The following is a 19,539-nucleotide window of genomic DNA, read 5'->3' as shown; positions in this document are numbered from 1 at the left end:
AAATAATCAGTATTTTCATCATTTCACAGTTTTCAATTACCTGGGTTTTGTTTTATTTGATAGCCAATTAAAAGTTCAAATTTTAACAGAAAGGGAAATGTCCTTTAGAATCACATAAATTCATCTTTATTCTGCAAATGTGAGAAACTTTTGAAACACTTTAAAATTTAAGGGCAACCTAAAGCATACAATAGGTTATTATACTTTTATAATTTATGATTGGATATTAATCAAAGGACAAGGTGGCATACATATAGAACCGTTAAATGTGTAAAAATTTTATTGAATAAAATAAATTTGTAAATATTTGTTTGCACATATTTAACAGTTTACATGACCACTTGTATAAGATTGAGATATTTTTAACACTATAACTCCACACTGGCATCAATTCGGCTTTTTATGCAAATGTTTTAAATATCCAGAGCAAGGAGGTGAAGATGCAGGATCTTTCAGCTTTCTACAACATTGTACCAATTGTTCTATAACATCCTTACACGATTCCATTTTGTAATTATTAGCTACAAAGAAAAAAAGGTTCATATGTTAGATGTTCAAATTTACCGAAATCTCAGAGCTTTAAAAATGTAAACTAATCTGTCACAGTTTTGCAAAAAAACTCCAAACCTTTTGCAGACTTTGTTCTAATACAAGCAGACAGGGTTCCATTGTTTGTCTGTTTCAATTTGTATAGGTTTTTAGTGCAAGTTGCAAATACAGGCGCTTTTACTATTTAATGTAAACAAACTCATCAAATTTTATGCAAACATTTCTTACAACAACAAACTAGAGGGTCTGAAAAAAACAAAAATACACATATAAGAACAAGCAATTTGAAATTTTTCAAGAATCGAAGAGGGACGAAAGATACCAAAGGGACAGTCAAACTCGTGAATCTAAAACTAACTGACCAAGCTATGGCTAAAAATGAAAAAGACAAACGGAAAAACAATAGCACACATGACACAACATAGAAAACAAGAATAAGCAACAAAAACTAGGGGTGATCTCAGGTGCTCTGAAAGGGTAAGCAGATGATGGTACATATGTAGCAACACTTCATCAGCACCTCATAAGGAACATATATGCCATGATTTGTTTCATCCTATTTAATGCTACTCTTAGAGAAGATTTCAAGAAGTATTTGTATTTATTTCCCATAGGGTCTTATGCTAAACGAATTCCCTTGCTGGTGTCTATCTAGAATGATGGTTCGGTAACAAAGTAACAACATTTGCAACAGCTCATTAGGACCATACATGTCGTGTAGGTTTCATACTTTCAGTAGTTCTCTGGAAGAAAACATTTTCATGTATTTCCAATAGGTTTCTATGTTAAACTCGCCCCTTTTTGCTGACAGCCATCTTGAATGACAAATAGCTACTAAGTAACAAATCTTGGTCAGCATCTTGAAAGAAATATTTATACCATGGTTGGCTTCAATCAATTTATTTCTAGAAGAAGACATGTGTATATAGTTTCCATAGGGTCCTTTGTTAAACTAAGTCCCCTGTTGATAGCCATCTTTGATGATTGATTGGCCACAAAATAACACATGGTCAGCACTTCATTAGGGACATCCATGCCATATTTGATTTAATTCAAATCCGTGTTTCTCTAAAAGAAAACATGTGTATGTATTTCTTTTAGAATCCTGCGTTAAACTGAGTCCCCGTTGGCAGCCATCTAAGATGATTGATCGACTATGAAGTTAAAAACTTGGTCAACATTTCATAAGGAACATTCATGCCATGTTTAATTCCATTTCATTAAGTGGTTCTTTAAAAGAAGTCATTGTTTGTATTTTCCATAAGGTCCTTTTTAGCTCACCTATCCCGAAGGGACAAGTGAGCTTATGCCATCACTTGGCGTCCGTCGTCGTCCGTCGTCTGTCGTCGTAAACTATTTCAAGAATCTTCTCCTCTGAAACTACTGGGCCAAATACTTTCAAACTTTAACTGAATGTTCCTTAGGGTATCTAATTTATAAATTGTATCCGAAGTTTTGATCTATCAACAAACATGGTCGCCATTGCTAAAAATAGAACATAGGGGTCAAATGCAGTTTTTGGCTTATAACTCAAAAACCAAAGCATTTAGAGCAAATCTGACCTTGGGTTATATTGTTTATCCGGTCAAGATCTATCTGCCCTGAAATTTTCAGATGAATCAGACAACCTGTTGTTGGGTTGCTGCCCCTGAATTGATAATTTTAAGGAAATTTTGCTGTTTTTGTTTATTATCTTGAATATTATTATAGATAGAGATAAACTGTAAACAGCAATAATGTTCAGCAAAGTAAGATCTTCAATTAAGTCAATTTGACCAAAATTGTCAATTGACCCCTTAAGGAGTTATTGCCCTTTAAAGACTTTTTTTCACAATTTGTTCATCATGTTGACTTACTTTAAAAAATCTTCTCCTTTGAAACTGCTGTATCAATTTCAGCCAAACTTAGGCTAAATGAGTTTCAGAGTATCTAGTATAAATTTTATATTTTATTTCCTTGTACGTCAAGAAACATAGCTCCTATGGCTAAAATAGAACATAGGAGAAAATGATTATTTTTTTTGGCTTTTGAAGAAAATAGGACGATCCAAAAAACATTTTAATAAATTGAAAAGCCAAAATAATCATTGATGAGAGATTTAACCAAAAGAATTAAGGTGAGCGATTCAGGCTCTTGAGAGCCTCTTGTTTAAATTTAAGTCTCTCTCTGACAGCCATCTTAGATGGTGGATAGGCTTCAAAGAGATAGTTGGTCATCACCTCATTAGGAACATTCATGCAATGTTTCACTTTAATTTCATTCCATTCAGTGGTTCTCTTGGTTCTCTAAATGAAATCATTTGGAAGTGACCCGCTGGCTTCCATATTTGATGGTGGATCAGCTTCTAAGTAACAGCACTTCTTTTGAAGTATCCTTGCAATTTGGATTCATTCCATTCAGTGATTCGGTAGAAAAGTTAAAAGTGTAAACAGTTAACGACGACGTCGGACGCGAAGTGACTAGAAAAGATCACTTGGCCCTTTCGCACCAGGTGAGCTAAAAACTAATAATAGCAAAGCAATTTATCTACAATAACTGCAAATCGTGTGCTTCTTGTGATTTGTTTAGCAGAAGTGTGGGTTCACTGTCCGTTTTAAATTTTAAATGAAATAACTAAAACCGACAAAAGCATTGTATATTTTTACCTATATCAACAGCTGAAAAAAAAAACTTGAACAAAAATATTTTAAATGTTTTTGTGACCCTCCTTCCAAATTACTTATGTTTTACTTCTTAAAAAATACACCAAAAAAAAAACCGACCTTGCCATTTCAATCATGGGTGATATTGCAAAAGGATAAAACACCAACACAAATAACAGCTGACTCGAGTTGTTGATGATGATGAATTGGTGTTCAACGTCCATTCGTAAATATTAAATTCACAAAAAAAGGGCAAGAACAAGTTACTTTATATGAACCCATCTTTGTACTTGTCCAAACAGTGACAACGGAGCTGGACTCACGTATGCTTAAAGCGGAGACGAAGCAAATGCCAATTTTAAAGTCTGGTTCGGCCCGACAGAGGTTGAGCTCATGATCTCAACACAACGATACTAACGAGGTGGTCACTGAACTGGCTAGACAAGATATGACTGAATTCGAATTATAAAGTATCAGCTAGACATTAAGATGGGGAAAAGTATTTAGTTAGACACTTCAGAGATCTTTAGACTACAAAAACACAGATAAACCAAAGTCTTCAAAATTATATCCTAGAATAAACCCTACAGAAACACAGATAAACCAAAGTCTTCAAAATTATATCCTAGAATAAACCCTACAGAAACCAATAATATACTAGAATGCTGAATAACAAAATACGTTTAGTAAATCTGAAATGAGAGTGCCCGTTGAGGTGAATTAGGGAGAACCACCCTTATTGAACTACATTATGGTAAATGTATAATCTGTTACAACTCTCACTCGATCGTTATGTTGCCTAATTGGAGTTCCCTTTTCAACATCGTTGATCCGCATCCGAGAACTGCGTCTATCAATACACAATGTTCGTTCTTTTTTTTACTTTATAATTTTACCTTGGAGACAATCTTGTATCTTGCAAGCATATTTTTGACAAGGGTCTGGTCTGGACATAAGGTTACTATGTTTAAACTGGATGATTTTGTTGCTATAGCGTTCCCTAAATAGAAAAAAAAATACGATCAACGACCTTAATTTTGGTTCTTAGATTGTAGAATTAATTTGATTTCCTTTACTTATCTTTCAAGGATAGATTTACACTACCTTCTACTATAGTAACAATCTAAGAATTTCTGTACGTTTAGTCTTTTTCATCTGTATATATTACACGAAGTAAGTAGTTAGGTAAATTTTCAATTAAATTAAATACCGACTAGGTTGCTATCCTGGTTTTAATTCGATTGGTATTTACTTTATTATGAAACGAGATGTCGAGCATTCATGAGTTGTTGCATTAATCTGTCGCTGAATATGACTATGTACTTCTTCTTCCAGGAAAGGAACCGGATTTAAAATTGAATGTGTTTGGTTTTGCGCGAAAACCGTGTTAAACAAGTGCACCTCATATTGTTCTTTATTACAAACATCTTCAGAATCTGAAAATTCACAGAGGAAATATGTATAAGAGGTATTTAAGTTGTTTCAAATCTTCAATGCCACACAATTGTAAATGTAATTACGAATATTGGATCGATGCCACTGCTGGAAGACTGCAAGTGCCATAGGGAACGACTTGACGTGCTTTAGAACTTGTCCATAATTATGTTTTACCTACGTGAGAAATTTCCAGTGTAGGATCACAAAACGATGGTAATTCGTTTAAAATGAAAAGGGGCATTTGGTGTCAAATTCGTCTTTACCGATTTCACTCATTTTTTTAAACTTGATTTGTAAAATACTAAGATATATATTATCCGGCAATGAGGGGGGGGGGGGGGGGGGGGGTAGGACCTTTATCGGGACTCCGGGATCGGGTGTTTTTATGCTCGGGATTTCGGGATTGACCCTTTCGGGATCCGGGAATTCTTTTTTTCAGATTTCGGGATGCCGGGATTTACTTTATTTGATTTCGGGACCTCGGTATTTCGTGTTTTTAAGTCCGGGATTCATGGATCAGGACCCCTCCTATCCCCCCTCTCCAATAGAGCGAGATAAGCAACACTACAATTCCCGAATCACTCCATGACGAAAGTTCTATCAATCAGACATGTGCTTACCTCTAAAACTCACTTCAACTAGTCTAAATCAGATATGTCTCTGGTCTAATGAGAATGAGAAGAGTTCCAAAATGTTATTCCTGAAAAAACGAAAGTGATCTCTTTCAATGTTGTTAAGCTAGGCTATTATTTGATCTGAAGAGTTCGTACCATAATTAAATTTTATAATCTCAGATGGAACGCTTAAACATCGGGAGTTAAAATTCAACAACAAAAATATTGTTTATCGATTATTCTGCAACTTCACGGTAGAGGTTAAATCCTTCATCGCATACACTACAGTAATCAGTAAATTCGTTACAAGGTGGCTTCTTATCAGTTATCTTCCTGTGTGGTGCTTAGCTATACCTTTACAAAAGTTGAGTGCATGCATCATTTTGTTGCTGTTAAGAATAACCAAAAGCATATTAATTAACTTATTATTTACTAAATTGTATGATATTTCATTCTAAAAGATTGACCTCTATATTTACTTACCAATACGAGTTACCTGTTTTAAAGATTGTACAAAGACGGATAGGGTCTAGAAGAAATCCGTGTTTTTATATATATGTTTCGATATATATCAAAGGCACTTGTCTCAGAATATTTTTTCCGATATACCTTACCAACATCTAGTTCAAAGCCTGGCAATAAAGGTGCATTGCCAAAATATAGACATATTGTTAATACCGTGAAATTTCATTAATTATATGTGTATAACAATAGTATTTTGTATAGTATAATTTACTGATTACAAAATTAATATTTATACAAATAAACACACTATTCAAAGCTGTGTTGAATTAATTGGTATAAAACTTTTCAATTTGGAATATTAACTTGAAGTTGTCGCAATGGAGAAGGAGGGAATTCCTTACACAGATACAGATACAGAATGGCAATCATTGAAATCACAAACGTCACTTACACACAGGCATAGTGAACAAGTTGGGATTTATAAGCACCGAAAGATGGTGCCAAAGAAACATCACAATCCAGAAAAGGAAAATCAACAAAAGAGGGGGGGGGGGCGAAATTTTTGTCGTACATTTTTGGGTAGTTACCACAGGCACTTGTCTCAGAATTTTAGGGGGGGGGGGGGGAAATTCCGAGACAAGTGCCTGTAGTAGCTATTTCTTGCATCAGTATACTAGAAACCCTGGAACTTTTATAACTGATTTTTATCGCATCTTTGAATTAAAGTGTTTGTTAGCACTCGCGTTATTCAAAAGATCACATCAATGTTGTAGTGGGAACTAAAAGGTTACCATAAGAAGGGGATACTAAGAGTTGGTCCAGCTGCTATTATGGAAAAAGGGAGATAACCCTAATGTTAGACATTGCTTATGTACCATGCCCATATCTCGACAATTATAGTTTTATATATATATATATATATATATATATAGTGTCTAAAAATAGCAACAATCAACATTCAATCTATCTAGGTGTGGATCAGTTTGTAAATAAACTGATGCAGTTACTAAATTGAATTATATAAGTGTCTAAGAATGTAACTTTAACACACTAATGAGTGTTATAAAATTTGGTGTTATATTTTATATATTATTCACGCAATATTTCGCTAAACAAATTAGCTTCATCGGGCGTGTGCATCAATCTAGGTGAAATCGGATGCATGACAAAAAATATCTTTGTAGCTTGAGCTACACAAAAGTTTAACATATTGATTAATGATCTGTATAAAACAAATTTTTGCCGTTTATTGTACATAAACATTTTTTCAAAAATTAAAACAAATAGTTGTTTTAATTAAATAGAAGTAAAATTTATGAGTTATTCCTTTGGTTTCGGGTAGAACTGTTTTTCATCCCTCTCATTAAGTCCATCAGGTTCAAGAGTACGTAGCTGATGCATCCAGAACCTTTCTCTCTTTTTTCTCATTTCTGAGTCCCAATTTTGGTTTACCTCAATTATTTGAAAGGTGATATTTTCAAAAGTATGTCCTGTTCTTAAGAGGTGTCTCGTAATTGGACAGTTTCTTCATTGTAATCAGTTCCATCACTCAATTAAATTTACATCTGAATTTTCAAGCGAGAAAATTGCTTTTCTCGACACCACCACATTTGTAAAAAACGGGGTCATGACAACTGACCTCCACACAAAGAAAACTGATAAACACCAGTTCCTTTCTCCAAAAAGTTGTCACCCGAAACACTGCTCCAGGAGTATACCTTACAGTCAAGCCATCAGACTAAAGCGAATTTGCTCCTCTGAATCCAAACTTAACTATCGTTTGGGACAACTAAAAAAACAGCTGAAATCAAGAGGATATAAAACCAAAAACATCACAGACGCTTTTGATAAAGCTAAAGAAAAAGATCGAGCTAGCCTCATGGAATATAAAAATAAGGCGACCCGTGCAGATAGAATTCCGTTTGTTGTAACTTTCCATCCCGATTTGACAAATATTTCATCTTCTATCCGAAAGCACTGGAGTCTAATCGAAAATGACTCTTCCTTAAAAGAAATTTTCCCATCACCTCCTCTTATTGCCTATCGCAGACCCAAAAATCTCAAAGACATACTTGTGACATCAAAAGTAAAGAAACAAGAAACTTCAAAATTTGGGTGTTACAAACAATGCGGTAGAAGGAACTGTAAGTGCTGTAAAGCCGCCAACACTGACCACTCTTTCAGCAGCACAGTAACAAAGCAGCGATACAACATCTATGTTACATCTAATTGCAAAACGGAAAATAGTATTTATATTCTTACTTGTGGAACTTGCAAGCTGCAGTATGTTGGTGAAACAGAAACCACATTCAACATCAGACTAAACAATCATCGGTCGTTCTATACTAAAGGAAGAAACTGTCCAATTACGAGACACCTCTTAAGAACAGGACATACTTTTGAAAATATCACCTTTCAAATAATTGAGGTAAACCAAAATTGGGACTCAGAAATGAGAAAAAAGAGAGAAAGGTTCTGGATGCATCAGCTACGTACTCTTGAACCTGATGGACTTAATGAGAGGGATGAAAAACAGTTCTACCCGAAACCAAAGGAATAACTCATAAATTTTACTTCTATTTAATTAAAACAACTATTTGTTTTAATTTTTGAAAAAATGTTTATGTACAATAAACGGCAAAAATTTGTTTTATACAGATCATTAATCAATATGTTAAACTTTTGTGTAGCTCAAGCTACAAAGATATTTTTTGTCATGCATCCGATTTCACCTAGATTGATGCACACGCCCGATGAAGCTAATTTGTTTAGCGAAATATTGCGTGAATAATATATAAAATATAACACCAAATTTTATAACACTCATTAGTGTGTTAAAGTTACATTCTTAGACACTTATATATATATATATATATATAAAAGTCTATAAAAAGGACCAACCAGCAAATTTACTATGTACCGGATCGTCTAGAATAGGCGATACTATGCAGATAAGGAAAAAATTATATCAGTCTAAAGATTTGCACGACGGTACTGATATAAGGTGTTATTAAACGAAAATGTTGTTATAAAATCGTGTTGACAAATATTTCGGCTCAACAAATGGCCTTCTTCTTGTGTCACAAGTTTTAACAATACTGATACATAATGTATAAGGTGTGAAAATAGATCAGTGATAATACAGGTAAGTTTTGGTCGATAGATTTTAATCCTGAATATCATAATTTAAACAAAACACTATAAATCAATATACGTGTATGTGTATATTAACAATAAAAATAAGTGAAAAACAAAACTGCTAGTATTTCTTATTGATGCCGTTTGGGTGATGTACATTAAGTTCCTTTATCCAAAAGCTTTCCCGAACCTGTCGCTGTGCATCACTCCAGTGAATGTTCTGTTCAATCACTAGAATTTTCATGCGGTTAAAGTCATCAAGTTTGTGATCCGACTGTCTGAAGTGCTGAGAGACTGGAAGAAGTGGCTTCTTAGAGATATCACTCCTATGGCCATTGAGGCGTTTGTGGAAAGGCTGCTTTGACTCACCAACATATTGGAGGCCACAAACCGAACATTCTAGTATGTAAATAACATTCATACTTTTGCAGGTAACATTGCAAAATATCTTATAGTTATTTGGAGAATGTCGTTCGTGTGGAGAAAAACGCTGCAAATGCTGTTTACAGATGCAGCATTCGTCAACATTTCACAGTAAGGCAACCGAAAATAACTATAAGATATTTTGCATCAATAAGAAATACTAGCAGTTTTGTTTTTCACTTATTTTTATTGTTAATATACACATACACGTATATTGATTTATAGTGTTTTGTTTAAATTATGATATTCAGGATTAAAATCTATCGACCAAAACTTACCTGTATTATCACTGATCTATTTTCACACCTTATACATTATGTATCAGTATTGTTAAAACTTGTGACACAAGAAGAAGGCCATTTGTTGAGCCGAAATATTTGTCAACACGATTTTATAACAACATTTTCGTTTAATAACACCTTATATCAGTACCGTCGTGCAAATCTTTAGACTGATATATATATATATATATATGTGACTGTATCTTACATTAATTTGTAGGATCCTTTACTATAGATAATTTAGCTGATCTGTAACAATAACATCTTCATGCCTTATATATCATGTACTGTAGTACGCCGCTAGATTAAAACTGACGTGGAAAGGTAACATATGGCCACCGAAAGCTCTTTTAAGAGAGCCCAGGTGGTCGTGTGGTCTAGCGGGACGGCTGCAGTGCAGGCGATTTGGTGTCACGATATCACAGTAGCATGGGTTCGAATCCCGGCGAGGGAAGAACCAAAAATTTGCGAAAGCAAATTTACAGATCTAACATTGTTGGGTTGATGTTTAGACGAGTTGTATATACATTATGTACACAGCCATGTATCACCATCATGGATGGCGATCCGATGGATACATCTGTTGTAGGGTTGTCACTGACTCAGACGTACTTATGAATATAATTATTTTCTGTGACTGTATCTTACATTAATTTGTAGGATCCTTTACTATAGATAATTTAGCTGATCTGTAACAATAACATCTTCATGCCTTATATATCATGTACTGTAGTACGCCGCTAGATTAAAACTGACGTGGAAAGGTAACATATGGCCACCGAAAGCTCTTTTAAGAGAGCCCAGGTGGTCGTGTGGTCTAGCGGGACGGATGCAGTGCAGGCGATTTGGTGTCACGATATCACAGTAGCATGGGTTCGAATCCCGGCGAGGGAAGAACCAAAAATTTGCGAAAGCAAATTTACAGATCTAACATTGTTGGGTTGATGTTTAGACGAGTTGTATATACATTATGTACACAGCCATGTATCACCATCATGGATGGCGATCCGATGGATACATCTGTTGTAGGGTTGTCACTGACTCAGACGTACTTATGAATATAATTATTTTCTGTGACTGTATCTTACATTAATTTGTAGGATCCTTTACTATAGATAATTTAGCTGATCTGTAACAATAACATCTTCATGCCTTATATATCATGTACTGTAGTACGCCGCTAGATTAAAACTGACGTGGAAAGGTAACATATGGCCACCGAAAGCTCTTTTAAGAGAGCCCAGGTGGTCGTGTGGTCTAGCGGGACGGCTGCAGTGCAGGCGATTTGGTGTCACGATATCACAGTAGCATGGGTTCGAATCCCGGCGAGGGAAGAACCAAAAATTTGCGAAAGCAAATTTACAGATCTAACATTGTTGGGTTGATGTTTAGACCCAGCAATGTTAGATCTGTAAATTTGCTTTCGCATATATATATATATGTAAATGTGCTACTTTAGAACATATTATTGACAAAATTAAATCCGACGTAACAAATCTGTCCACTGCTACTTCCCAAACATTCAACAATTTATCTTCTGAAGAAAACGAAGCTGTGCGGTTACTTAAAAACAGAGACGACATTATAATTAAACCAGCAGATAAAGGTAGCGCTGTTGTCGTCATGGACAGATGTGACTACATTCAAGAGGCGGAACGTCAACTCTCTGATGAGAGATTCTATAAGAAATTAGACTCTGACCCCACCCCTCAATTTAACACAGAGATCACCACAAACCTGAAAAAACATGTGTGAACAGGGACACATTGATGAAACCACATTTAAATATCTAAAACCGGAAAAATCAAAGCCGGGGCGTTTCTATCTACTGCCCAAAATACATAAAGTCAATAATCCAGGTAGACCAATTGTTTCCGCCAATGACCACCCTACAGAAAAAATATCAGAATTTATTGACTTTCATCTCCGACCACACGTAGAAAATTTACCATCATATATTCAAGACACAACACATTATCTTAAAAAAATGGAATCTTTGAACCCTCTCCCACCTGAAACGATCCTTGTCTCGCTTGATGTTACCTCCCTCTATACTAATATCCCCCATGACGATGGTATAGAAGCCTGTAGGGAAGTCTGGAACTCTCGTAACACCTTACATCCACCAACTGAATGTCTCATCCAGCTCCTTACTTTGGTATTAAAATGCAATAACTTCACATTCAATGGTGAGCACTTTCTCCAAGTTAATGGAACAGCAATGGGAACAAAGATGGCCCCGTCTTATGCCAATATTTTTATGGGGAAATTAGAACAGAGAATTCTCAATTCTTTTCTTTATCAACCCCTCTCTTGGTTCCGATTTATTGACGATATTGACATGAAGTGGGATAATACTGAACAAGAACTAGATTTGTTTATTCAACATGCCAACGATGCCCATCCCTCAATAAAATTCACATATGAAATCTCTGACTCTAAGATCACATTTCTTGACACTACAACACAATTGAGGGATGGAAACATATTTACAGATCTGTATTGCAAGCCCACAGACAAACATCAATATCTGTCTCCTTCAAGTTGTCACCCTAAACATTGCACCAAGAGCATTCCCTACAGCCAGGCCATACGAATAAAAAGGATTTGCTCCACCAACGATGTTGCCAAAAAACGACTGCAAGAACTTCGCGGTCACCTAAAACATCGGGGCTACAAAAGGAAAGACATTGATAAAGGTTTTTCTCGTGCTAGCAACATCAGCCGAGATGAACTTTTACAATATAAAGTCAAAAAGGTCAACAGGAGGGTGCCTTTTGTGTTGAATTACCATCCAAAATTTGACAACTTGTCTCACCTTATCCGCGAAAGTTGGAAAGATATCGAAAAACATCCTAAACTATCCAAGATCTTTCCCGAGCCACCTGTACTGGCTTTCCGCAGGCCCAAAAGCATTAAAGACTTGCTGGTGAGAGCTGAGTTATGCTCTCAAACAGGCTCTTCGTCAGTGGGCTCTTGTAAGGGTTGTGGAAACAAACGATGTCTGACTTGCAAACAAATACTGGATACCCAGACTTTTAACAGTCACTCCACTGGTACAGAATACACCATATTTTGCAATGTTAATTGCAAGACTACTTATGTTGTGTATCTCCTACAGTGTAAATGTGGTAAACAGTATGTTGGCGAGTCAGAACAGCCGTTTCACAAACGAATGAACGGTCATCGTAGCGACTACCAATGCAAGCCAGACCTCCCTCTTAGTCGACATTTGAGATCCCCTGGCCACACTAAGGCAGATCTCAATCGACTGACCATTACTATCATTGACCACAACTCTGCTTGGTCTAGGGAGGATAGACTTACTCGGGAAAGATTTTGGATAAGAAAATTAACAACTTTGGCACCAAATGGGATAAATGAAAAGATGTAATTCGACAACATGCAGTGCTTCACATCTGGGTTATATTACTTATTATTACAGTCCCCGTTTTTATTTCTTTACCTTACTCATCTCTAAAATATATCTGTTGAATATAACAATCTAAATTGCTTAATTTTTTGAGGGATGTATAAGTACCAAGCCACGTCCAACTATTTTACTTTAGTCAAAATTTGTTATTATTTTTAAATGGCCGTTTGTTTTAAACATCGCAGACTCTAATGTTACTACACTACAGTTGTCAAATCTGAAATATTTAGAAATTAAGACCGTTCAGTGCTGTTTATTTAGAAATAAGACCGTTCAATGCTGTTTATTTGGATTTCTTATTGACGCAATCTGTCTTGTAACATCATAATTATCGACACTGTGAAAGCTTTAGAATTGTGCTAGTTCATATCGCACATTATTATTTTTATTTAAAACATTTATTTGAACTCTCTGATGTAATTAGTCATATCAGTCAGGATCCTACTTCGTCAAAATTATCTCCCCATTACGCCAGTTCGTTTTCACAATCGTAAAAATGGAAGCCATTGTAGCGATGACGCGCTACCAATTTTGCTCTTGGAAACCGATAAATTTATCCACATTGCACCAATACGATCCTTATATGTCAGTTATATTTTAAAAGACAAATGTATCAACTAGCTAATGAGCATCAGTTAATGATCTTGTCTGCATTGATTCAACTTAAAACTATTGTCTGATCGGTTGTCAGGTGGAATTTTCGAAAAATCATAAACATTTAAAAAAAATCTAATTAAATATTTCGTGGAAGGGCAGACTAGATTTTTTTAGTGGTTGAAGACTATAAACCCTAGTTATCACACACAAAAAATTAGAATTTTTCGAAGATATGCATTTTCATCATCCAACTTGTGAGACTGTCGTCAAGTACTTTCAGTAAAAAAATAGCTATTCGAACACACCTTCCCTGTTTTTGTGACTCATTAGATAGGTATTTCACTTGACCCATATATTTCATCTTTTAGTACTGTTATTTTTTTGTGTTATAAAGTCAACCTGTAGCTTTAATATATAAAAATGATAGAATCTGAAGCGAGACGATGTATGAAATATTCTTACTTTGAACGATATCAAGACAAAATATTCAACTCAAACACGCCCTAACACAAAAAGGTGCACTCGATTTTCTCTTTTCGATACAATTGTTACCTATTTTTTGGAATTTTTTCTTCAGTCACATAATGGAAGGGCAGACACGAAAATTACTGAACTAATAGATTGATATCTTTTCCGTCCGTGGTAATTTTTTCAAAAAAATCGGAGAATATGCATTTTTGTCATCCAACTTGAAAGATACCCAAGTCGTCGACTTGATATCTAATTGTTCTGCTTAACTATGTACTAGATAAATTGAAAACTTATGCAAATGGTGTTTTTGAAATAAAACACCTCGTAATTGAGAAGAAAATTGCAGTTTTGTTTGTTTCTATTAACTTTTTAAAAATTTGTCACTATAGTAAACAATACAGTAAACATTTATCGCCTTCTCTAATAGAGAGCTTCTATTCTTTTGTTCTATTTCAACCTGGTTTCCGACTGTTCATATTCAACATATTTTTGCAATGATGCAAGCGTCTTAACTGATGTTCGGTTTGCCTTTTTTATTGTATAAATTTCAAGATTTAGTAAAAGTTTAATATAAGAAGACTTAAAGATGATTCATTTAACATCAGAATCTGACTGACGAAGGATATCTGTTATCCGAAATATTTATAAATAATTACATTTATAGTTCCTTTTTGTGTTATTGGTGTTATGTACACTTTTTAGGCGTTTATATAATTTATTTTATTGTGTACATGTATCGTTACTTGTAACGATCCAGCGCCCTCGTGGGAAAAATCGTTGACTATTATTCAGACGTTTTATATATATATTTAATTTATATTAAGATCCAGTTTGTTACATCTTGTGATCAATTTTATTTGGCAATCGTCAATGGCAGTCAGCAGGGTTAAAGAACATCAGTTGTTCGACCTGTTAGTCAAATGCGTTTTGTTTAAATATACTTTTTCACTCTTTTGGTCTTTTGGAAAATGTTGTTTGTGCTGTTTTTAGACCCTTCTACAACGAAATTTGTTTGACATGCACACGTATAAAAATTGCGGTTTTTATCCAACGCAGTCATAGGTTGGAACGTAGTTTTCAATTTAGACTCGTTTATATTTTTTGTTTGGGCATGTATCATATTTTCCCTCCGGTTTATATGATCCGTTCATCCTATATATTGACTCTTAAAATTCAAGAGTTAATCTAAAAATGAGGGTACTTTCTCTGAAAAAAAAAGGGTACTTTTTATATGGCCTTCCAAAAACCGTTTCGATCCCTAACATCACTGAAGAGACATTTATTGTCGAAATCCGGATATGGTGTACTAAAGAAATATTGACACCGAATGTTTGTGGCACAACATCCTGTCCACAAGTTAACATTTTTTTTTCTGTGACGTATTTAATTTATATTAAGATCCAGTTTGTTACATCTTGTGATCAATTTTATTTGGCAATCGTCAATGGCAGTCAGCAGGGTTAAAGAACATCAGTTGTTCGACCTGTTAGTCAAATGCGTTTTGTTTAAATATACTTTTTCACTCTTTTGGTCTTTTGGAAAATGTTGTTTGTGCTGTTTTTAGACCCTTCTACAACGAAATTTGTTTGACATGCACACGTATAAAAATTGCGGTTTTTATCCAACGCAGTCATAGGTTGGAACGTAGTTTTCAATTTAGACTCGTTTATATTTTTTGTTTGGGCATGTATCATATTTTCCCTCCGGTTTATATGATCCGTTCATCCTATATATTGACTCTTAAAATTCAAGAGTTAATCTAAAAATGAGGGTACTTTCTCTAAAAAAAAAAGGGTACTTTTTATATGGCCTTCCAAAAACCGTTTCGATCCCTAACATCACTGAAGAGACATTTATTGTCGAAATCCGGATATGGTGTACTAAAGAAATATTGACACCGAATGTTTGTGGCACAACATCCTGTCCACAAGTTAACATTTTTTTTTCTGTGACGTATTTAATTTATATTAAGATCCAGTTTGTTACATCTTGTGATCAATTTTATTTGGCAATCGTCAATGGCAGTCAGCAGGGTTAAAGAACATCAGTTGTTCGACCTGTTAGTCAAATGCGTTTTGTTTAAATATACTTTTTCACTCTTTTGGTCTTTTGGAAAATGTTGTTTGTGCTGTTTTTAGACCCTTCTACAACGAAATTTGTTTGACATGCACACGTATAAAAATTGCGGTTTTTATCCAACGCAGTCATAGGTTTGAACGTAGTTTTCAATTAAGACTCGTTTATATTTTTTGTTTGGGCATGTATCATATTTTCCCTCCGGTTTATATGATCCGTTCATCCTATATATTGACTCTTAAAATTCAAGAGTTAATCTAAAAATGAGGGTACTTTCTCTAAAAAAAAAAAAGGGTACTTTTTATATGGCCTTCCAAAAACCGTTTCGATCCCTAACATCACTGAAGAGACATTTATTGTCGAAATCCGGATATGGTGTACTAAAGAAATATTGACACCGAATGTTTGTGGCACAACATCCTGTCCACAAGTTAACATTTTTTTTTCTGTGACGTATTTAATTTATATTAAGATCCAGTTTGTTACATCTTGTGATCAATTTTATTTGGCAATCGTCAATGGCAGTCAGCAGGGTTAAAGAACATCAGTTGTTCGACCTGTTAGTCAAATGCGTTTTGTTTAAATATACTTTTTCACTCTTTTGGTCTTTTGGAAAATGTTGTTTGTGCTGTTTTTAGACCCTTCTACAACGAAATTTGTTTGACATGCACACGTATAAAAATTGCGGTTTTTATCCAACGCAGTCATAGGTTTGAACGTAGTTTTCAATTTAGACTCGTTTATATATATATATATATATATATATATATATATCAGTTTGTTATTTGACTATCTAAGAAAATATTTCAGCCATAGATTTTATTTTATTAAATTTGATGTATATAATTTATATGTATTTTAAAAAAGATTAAATATGTTGTTTATCTCAAAAGTAGTGATCAAGAAAATTGATCAAATCAGTGACATATAAGTTCTGATTGCATAAATGTACACCCTCAATCCACTCACATTTGATTCAGATTAAGATATTTATGATATCATCCTATTTGATAAAATTTCTCTCTCCTATATTCCAGTCTAAATCCTGCCACTCCGTGCATAGTTCGTACCATAGACTTCTAGAACAATTGCTTGATTGATTGATTGACTGGTGTTCTATTGGCTATACCGTACATAGACTAGTGTACATGGTTAGTACTATGTTATATATATATTATTTTGCTTAACAGCTTTTGCTACATCATTTCTCTATATCGATTATAAATTCTGCAAGAATAACAAATAAAATAAACACATCATCTTTCAATTACAATAACTCCTGAACTGTGTATGTTGACCTGTTTGTATATCTTATTTTGCTGAACACTTTTGTTTCCTAATTTCCCTTATTTTTAGTCCAGATTTTTAGTAATCGTATTGTTATCTTAGAAAGTCTTACTGATTAAAATACTACAATAGGTAACAATTTGACAATTTAGTAGTGTCAACCTTGTGATTATGACCCGTGTATATAGCATATTAATCCTAAATACACCGTTTGGTGGTGCGCCTGTCAGATGCGGAACGTACAGATAAGGTAATAGGTAACAGGTGAATATACTATTGGTATCGGTATCGGACTCGACCCAGAACTTCTTAATTATTGGCAATATTAATTACGTGGAAAACAAAAGGGCCTGGAGTGGTGTAATTTTTAATCTACACCTTTGTATTATATAAGTTATATATAAAGTTGAATTCTGTGATTCGTCGTTTTTACGTGATGACGGCTGACAAATTGGACCTCGTAATTTTAGTATTATAGATAGGACAATGCTGTTGATTAAAAAAATACTCCATCCCAGGACCTTTTGTTTACCAAATAATTAATATTACCAATAATTGATAAGTTCCAGTTAGACGGGTTAAAACAGAATGAGAAGCAAAAGCAGAGAAAACTGTGAAAACTATCTTATAATCGGCATGACTTTATCAGATGACAATACTAATACAAATATAAGTTTTGCGCATAGTTACATACTTTAAATCAGTCACGGACCCGCGATATCACGGGTGTGTTCTAGTACATATAAAGTTTGTGCAACAAGAGAACACACGCTGAAATATCTCGCCTGTTTTACCTATATTTGAATTAATGTTGAAAGTCTGCCATGTCAAGATTTTACAATAACATGAACTCAACATGTCAGTTTTCTATGAAAATGCCGTCTAGATCATATAAAGGTACCCATATGAACCCTACTAGACAGACATGCACATCTTACTTCCATTCCATACAGTCATACACCAAATACATTTGATCTAATACTTATAATCGAATCTGAGAAATAGACCAAACCCTAAAAACCAGACAATGTCAAATGAACCATGAAAATGTGGTAAAGGTGTGATAAGACCTGCCAGTCAGACCTTAAAACGTTTAATTCCTCTGCATTTGTTTGCACCTGTCCTGAGTCAAGAAACTATTTTTCAGAGATTGTTGTTTGTTGATGTGGTTCTATCGTTTCTCTTTTTTTATTTAGTTTATACCCTTAGTTTCCTAATTGAATGGTCTTACACTAATGATTTGTTATGTTCTTTATAGTTTGCTGTGAGCCAATGCTCAGTGTTGAAGACATATGGTATAAAGGAAATGGACCAAACCACAAAAATCTAACATTGTCCAATTAATCAAGAAATTAAGGTCAAGGTCGGATGAAACCCACCAGTCTGACATTTACACCTTACACTCATTCATACACCAAACAAAATTGATCAACTGCTTAAAGTATATGAGATACTTGATCACTAACTTTAAACTTGATCAGTGATCCCAAAAAGGAGGATGTTGTCAGTTGAACCCTAACTGGCAAAAATGTAAACCTTGAAGAGAAACAATGAAGCAAATATAATTTTCCTCTTACTCATAGTAAGTTAGTGCTTCACTTGAATATAAAATGTTTTCAAGCAGTCAGTGAATCTTGAAAATAGGGTCATATGACAGAAGTAAACCTCTTTTTTATATTTGAAACATAAGGTGCATGAAAGATATTGAACATCCAGGCTTCTAGCTTCTTAAATTTAAAGGTTTATGCAAATAGTTTATGCCATTGCTGTCAACACCAGAATGAAATTCCTATGTTTCACCTTCTGTGACTTTCGTGACAGGCCAGTTACAAAGCAAGTAAAATGAGAGTTCCAATGGCATGTACTCTGATAAGGAATAAATTAAAAAATAATCAATGCTGACTCATCTAGAGATCTTATTGTTATGCTCTAGAGTGGTTAATGGCTCAAAACCCATATTCTAACTCTGTCTGTGTGTTGTGGTTCTTAGCATGGTGTAAGAGCGTCATAATGTTTGAATAAGAGTGTGGAAACAAAATAGGATGGAGGGAAGGAAAGACAGAGATTCGAGGGTAACACTTAATTTCCCTGTTACCCACAACAGGGGCATAAAAAAGTATAAGTCC

At 34.5% G+C, this 19,539-nt stretch overlaps 1 long non-coding RNA gene across 1 annotated transcript; it reads right to left on the bottom strand.

Moving 5' to 3' along the window:
- Positions 1-297: 297 nt before the first annotated feature.
- Positions 298-5,778, bottom strand: LOC134712295 (uncharacterized). Its single transcript, XR_010106273.1, has 4 exons — positions 5,726-5,778; positions 5,249-5,328; positions 4,088-4,191; positions 298-521 (listed from the first exon to the last, which is right to left on the bottom strand). It is a non-coding gene; the product is annotated as an uncharacterized LOC134712295 (long non-coding RNA).
- Positions 5,779-19,539: the final 13,761 nt, after the last annotated feature.

The sequence above is a fragment of the Mytilus trossulus genome, chromosome 3 (genome assembly GCF_036588685.1).
Source record: "Mytilus trossulus isolate FHL-02 chromosome 3, PNRI_Mtr1.1.1.hap1, whole genome shotgun sequence".
In the NCBI taxonomy this organism is placed as follows: domain Eukaryota; kingdom Metazoa; phylum Mollusca; class Bivalvia; order Mytilida; family Mytilidae; genus Mytilus; species Mytilus trossulus.
The sequence above is the reverse complement of the archived record's forward strand: the minus strand, read 5'-3'. Positions and strand labels throughout refer to the sequence as shown.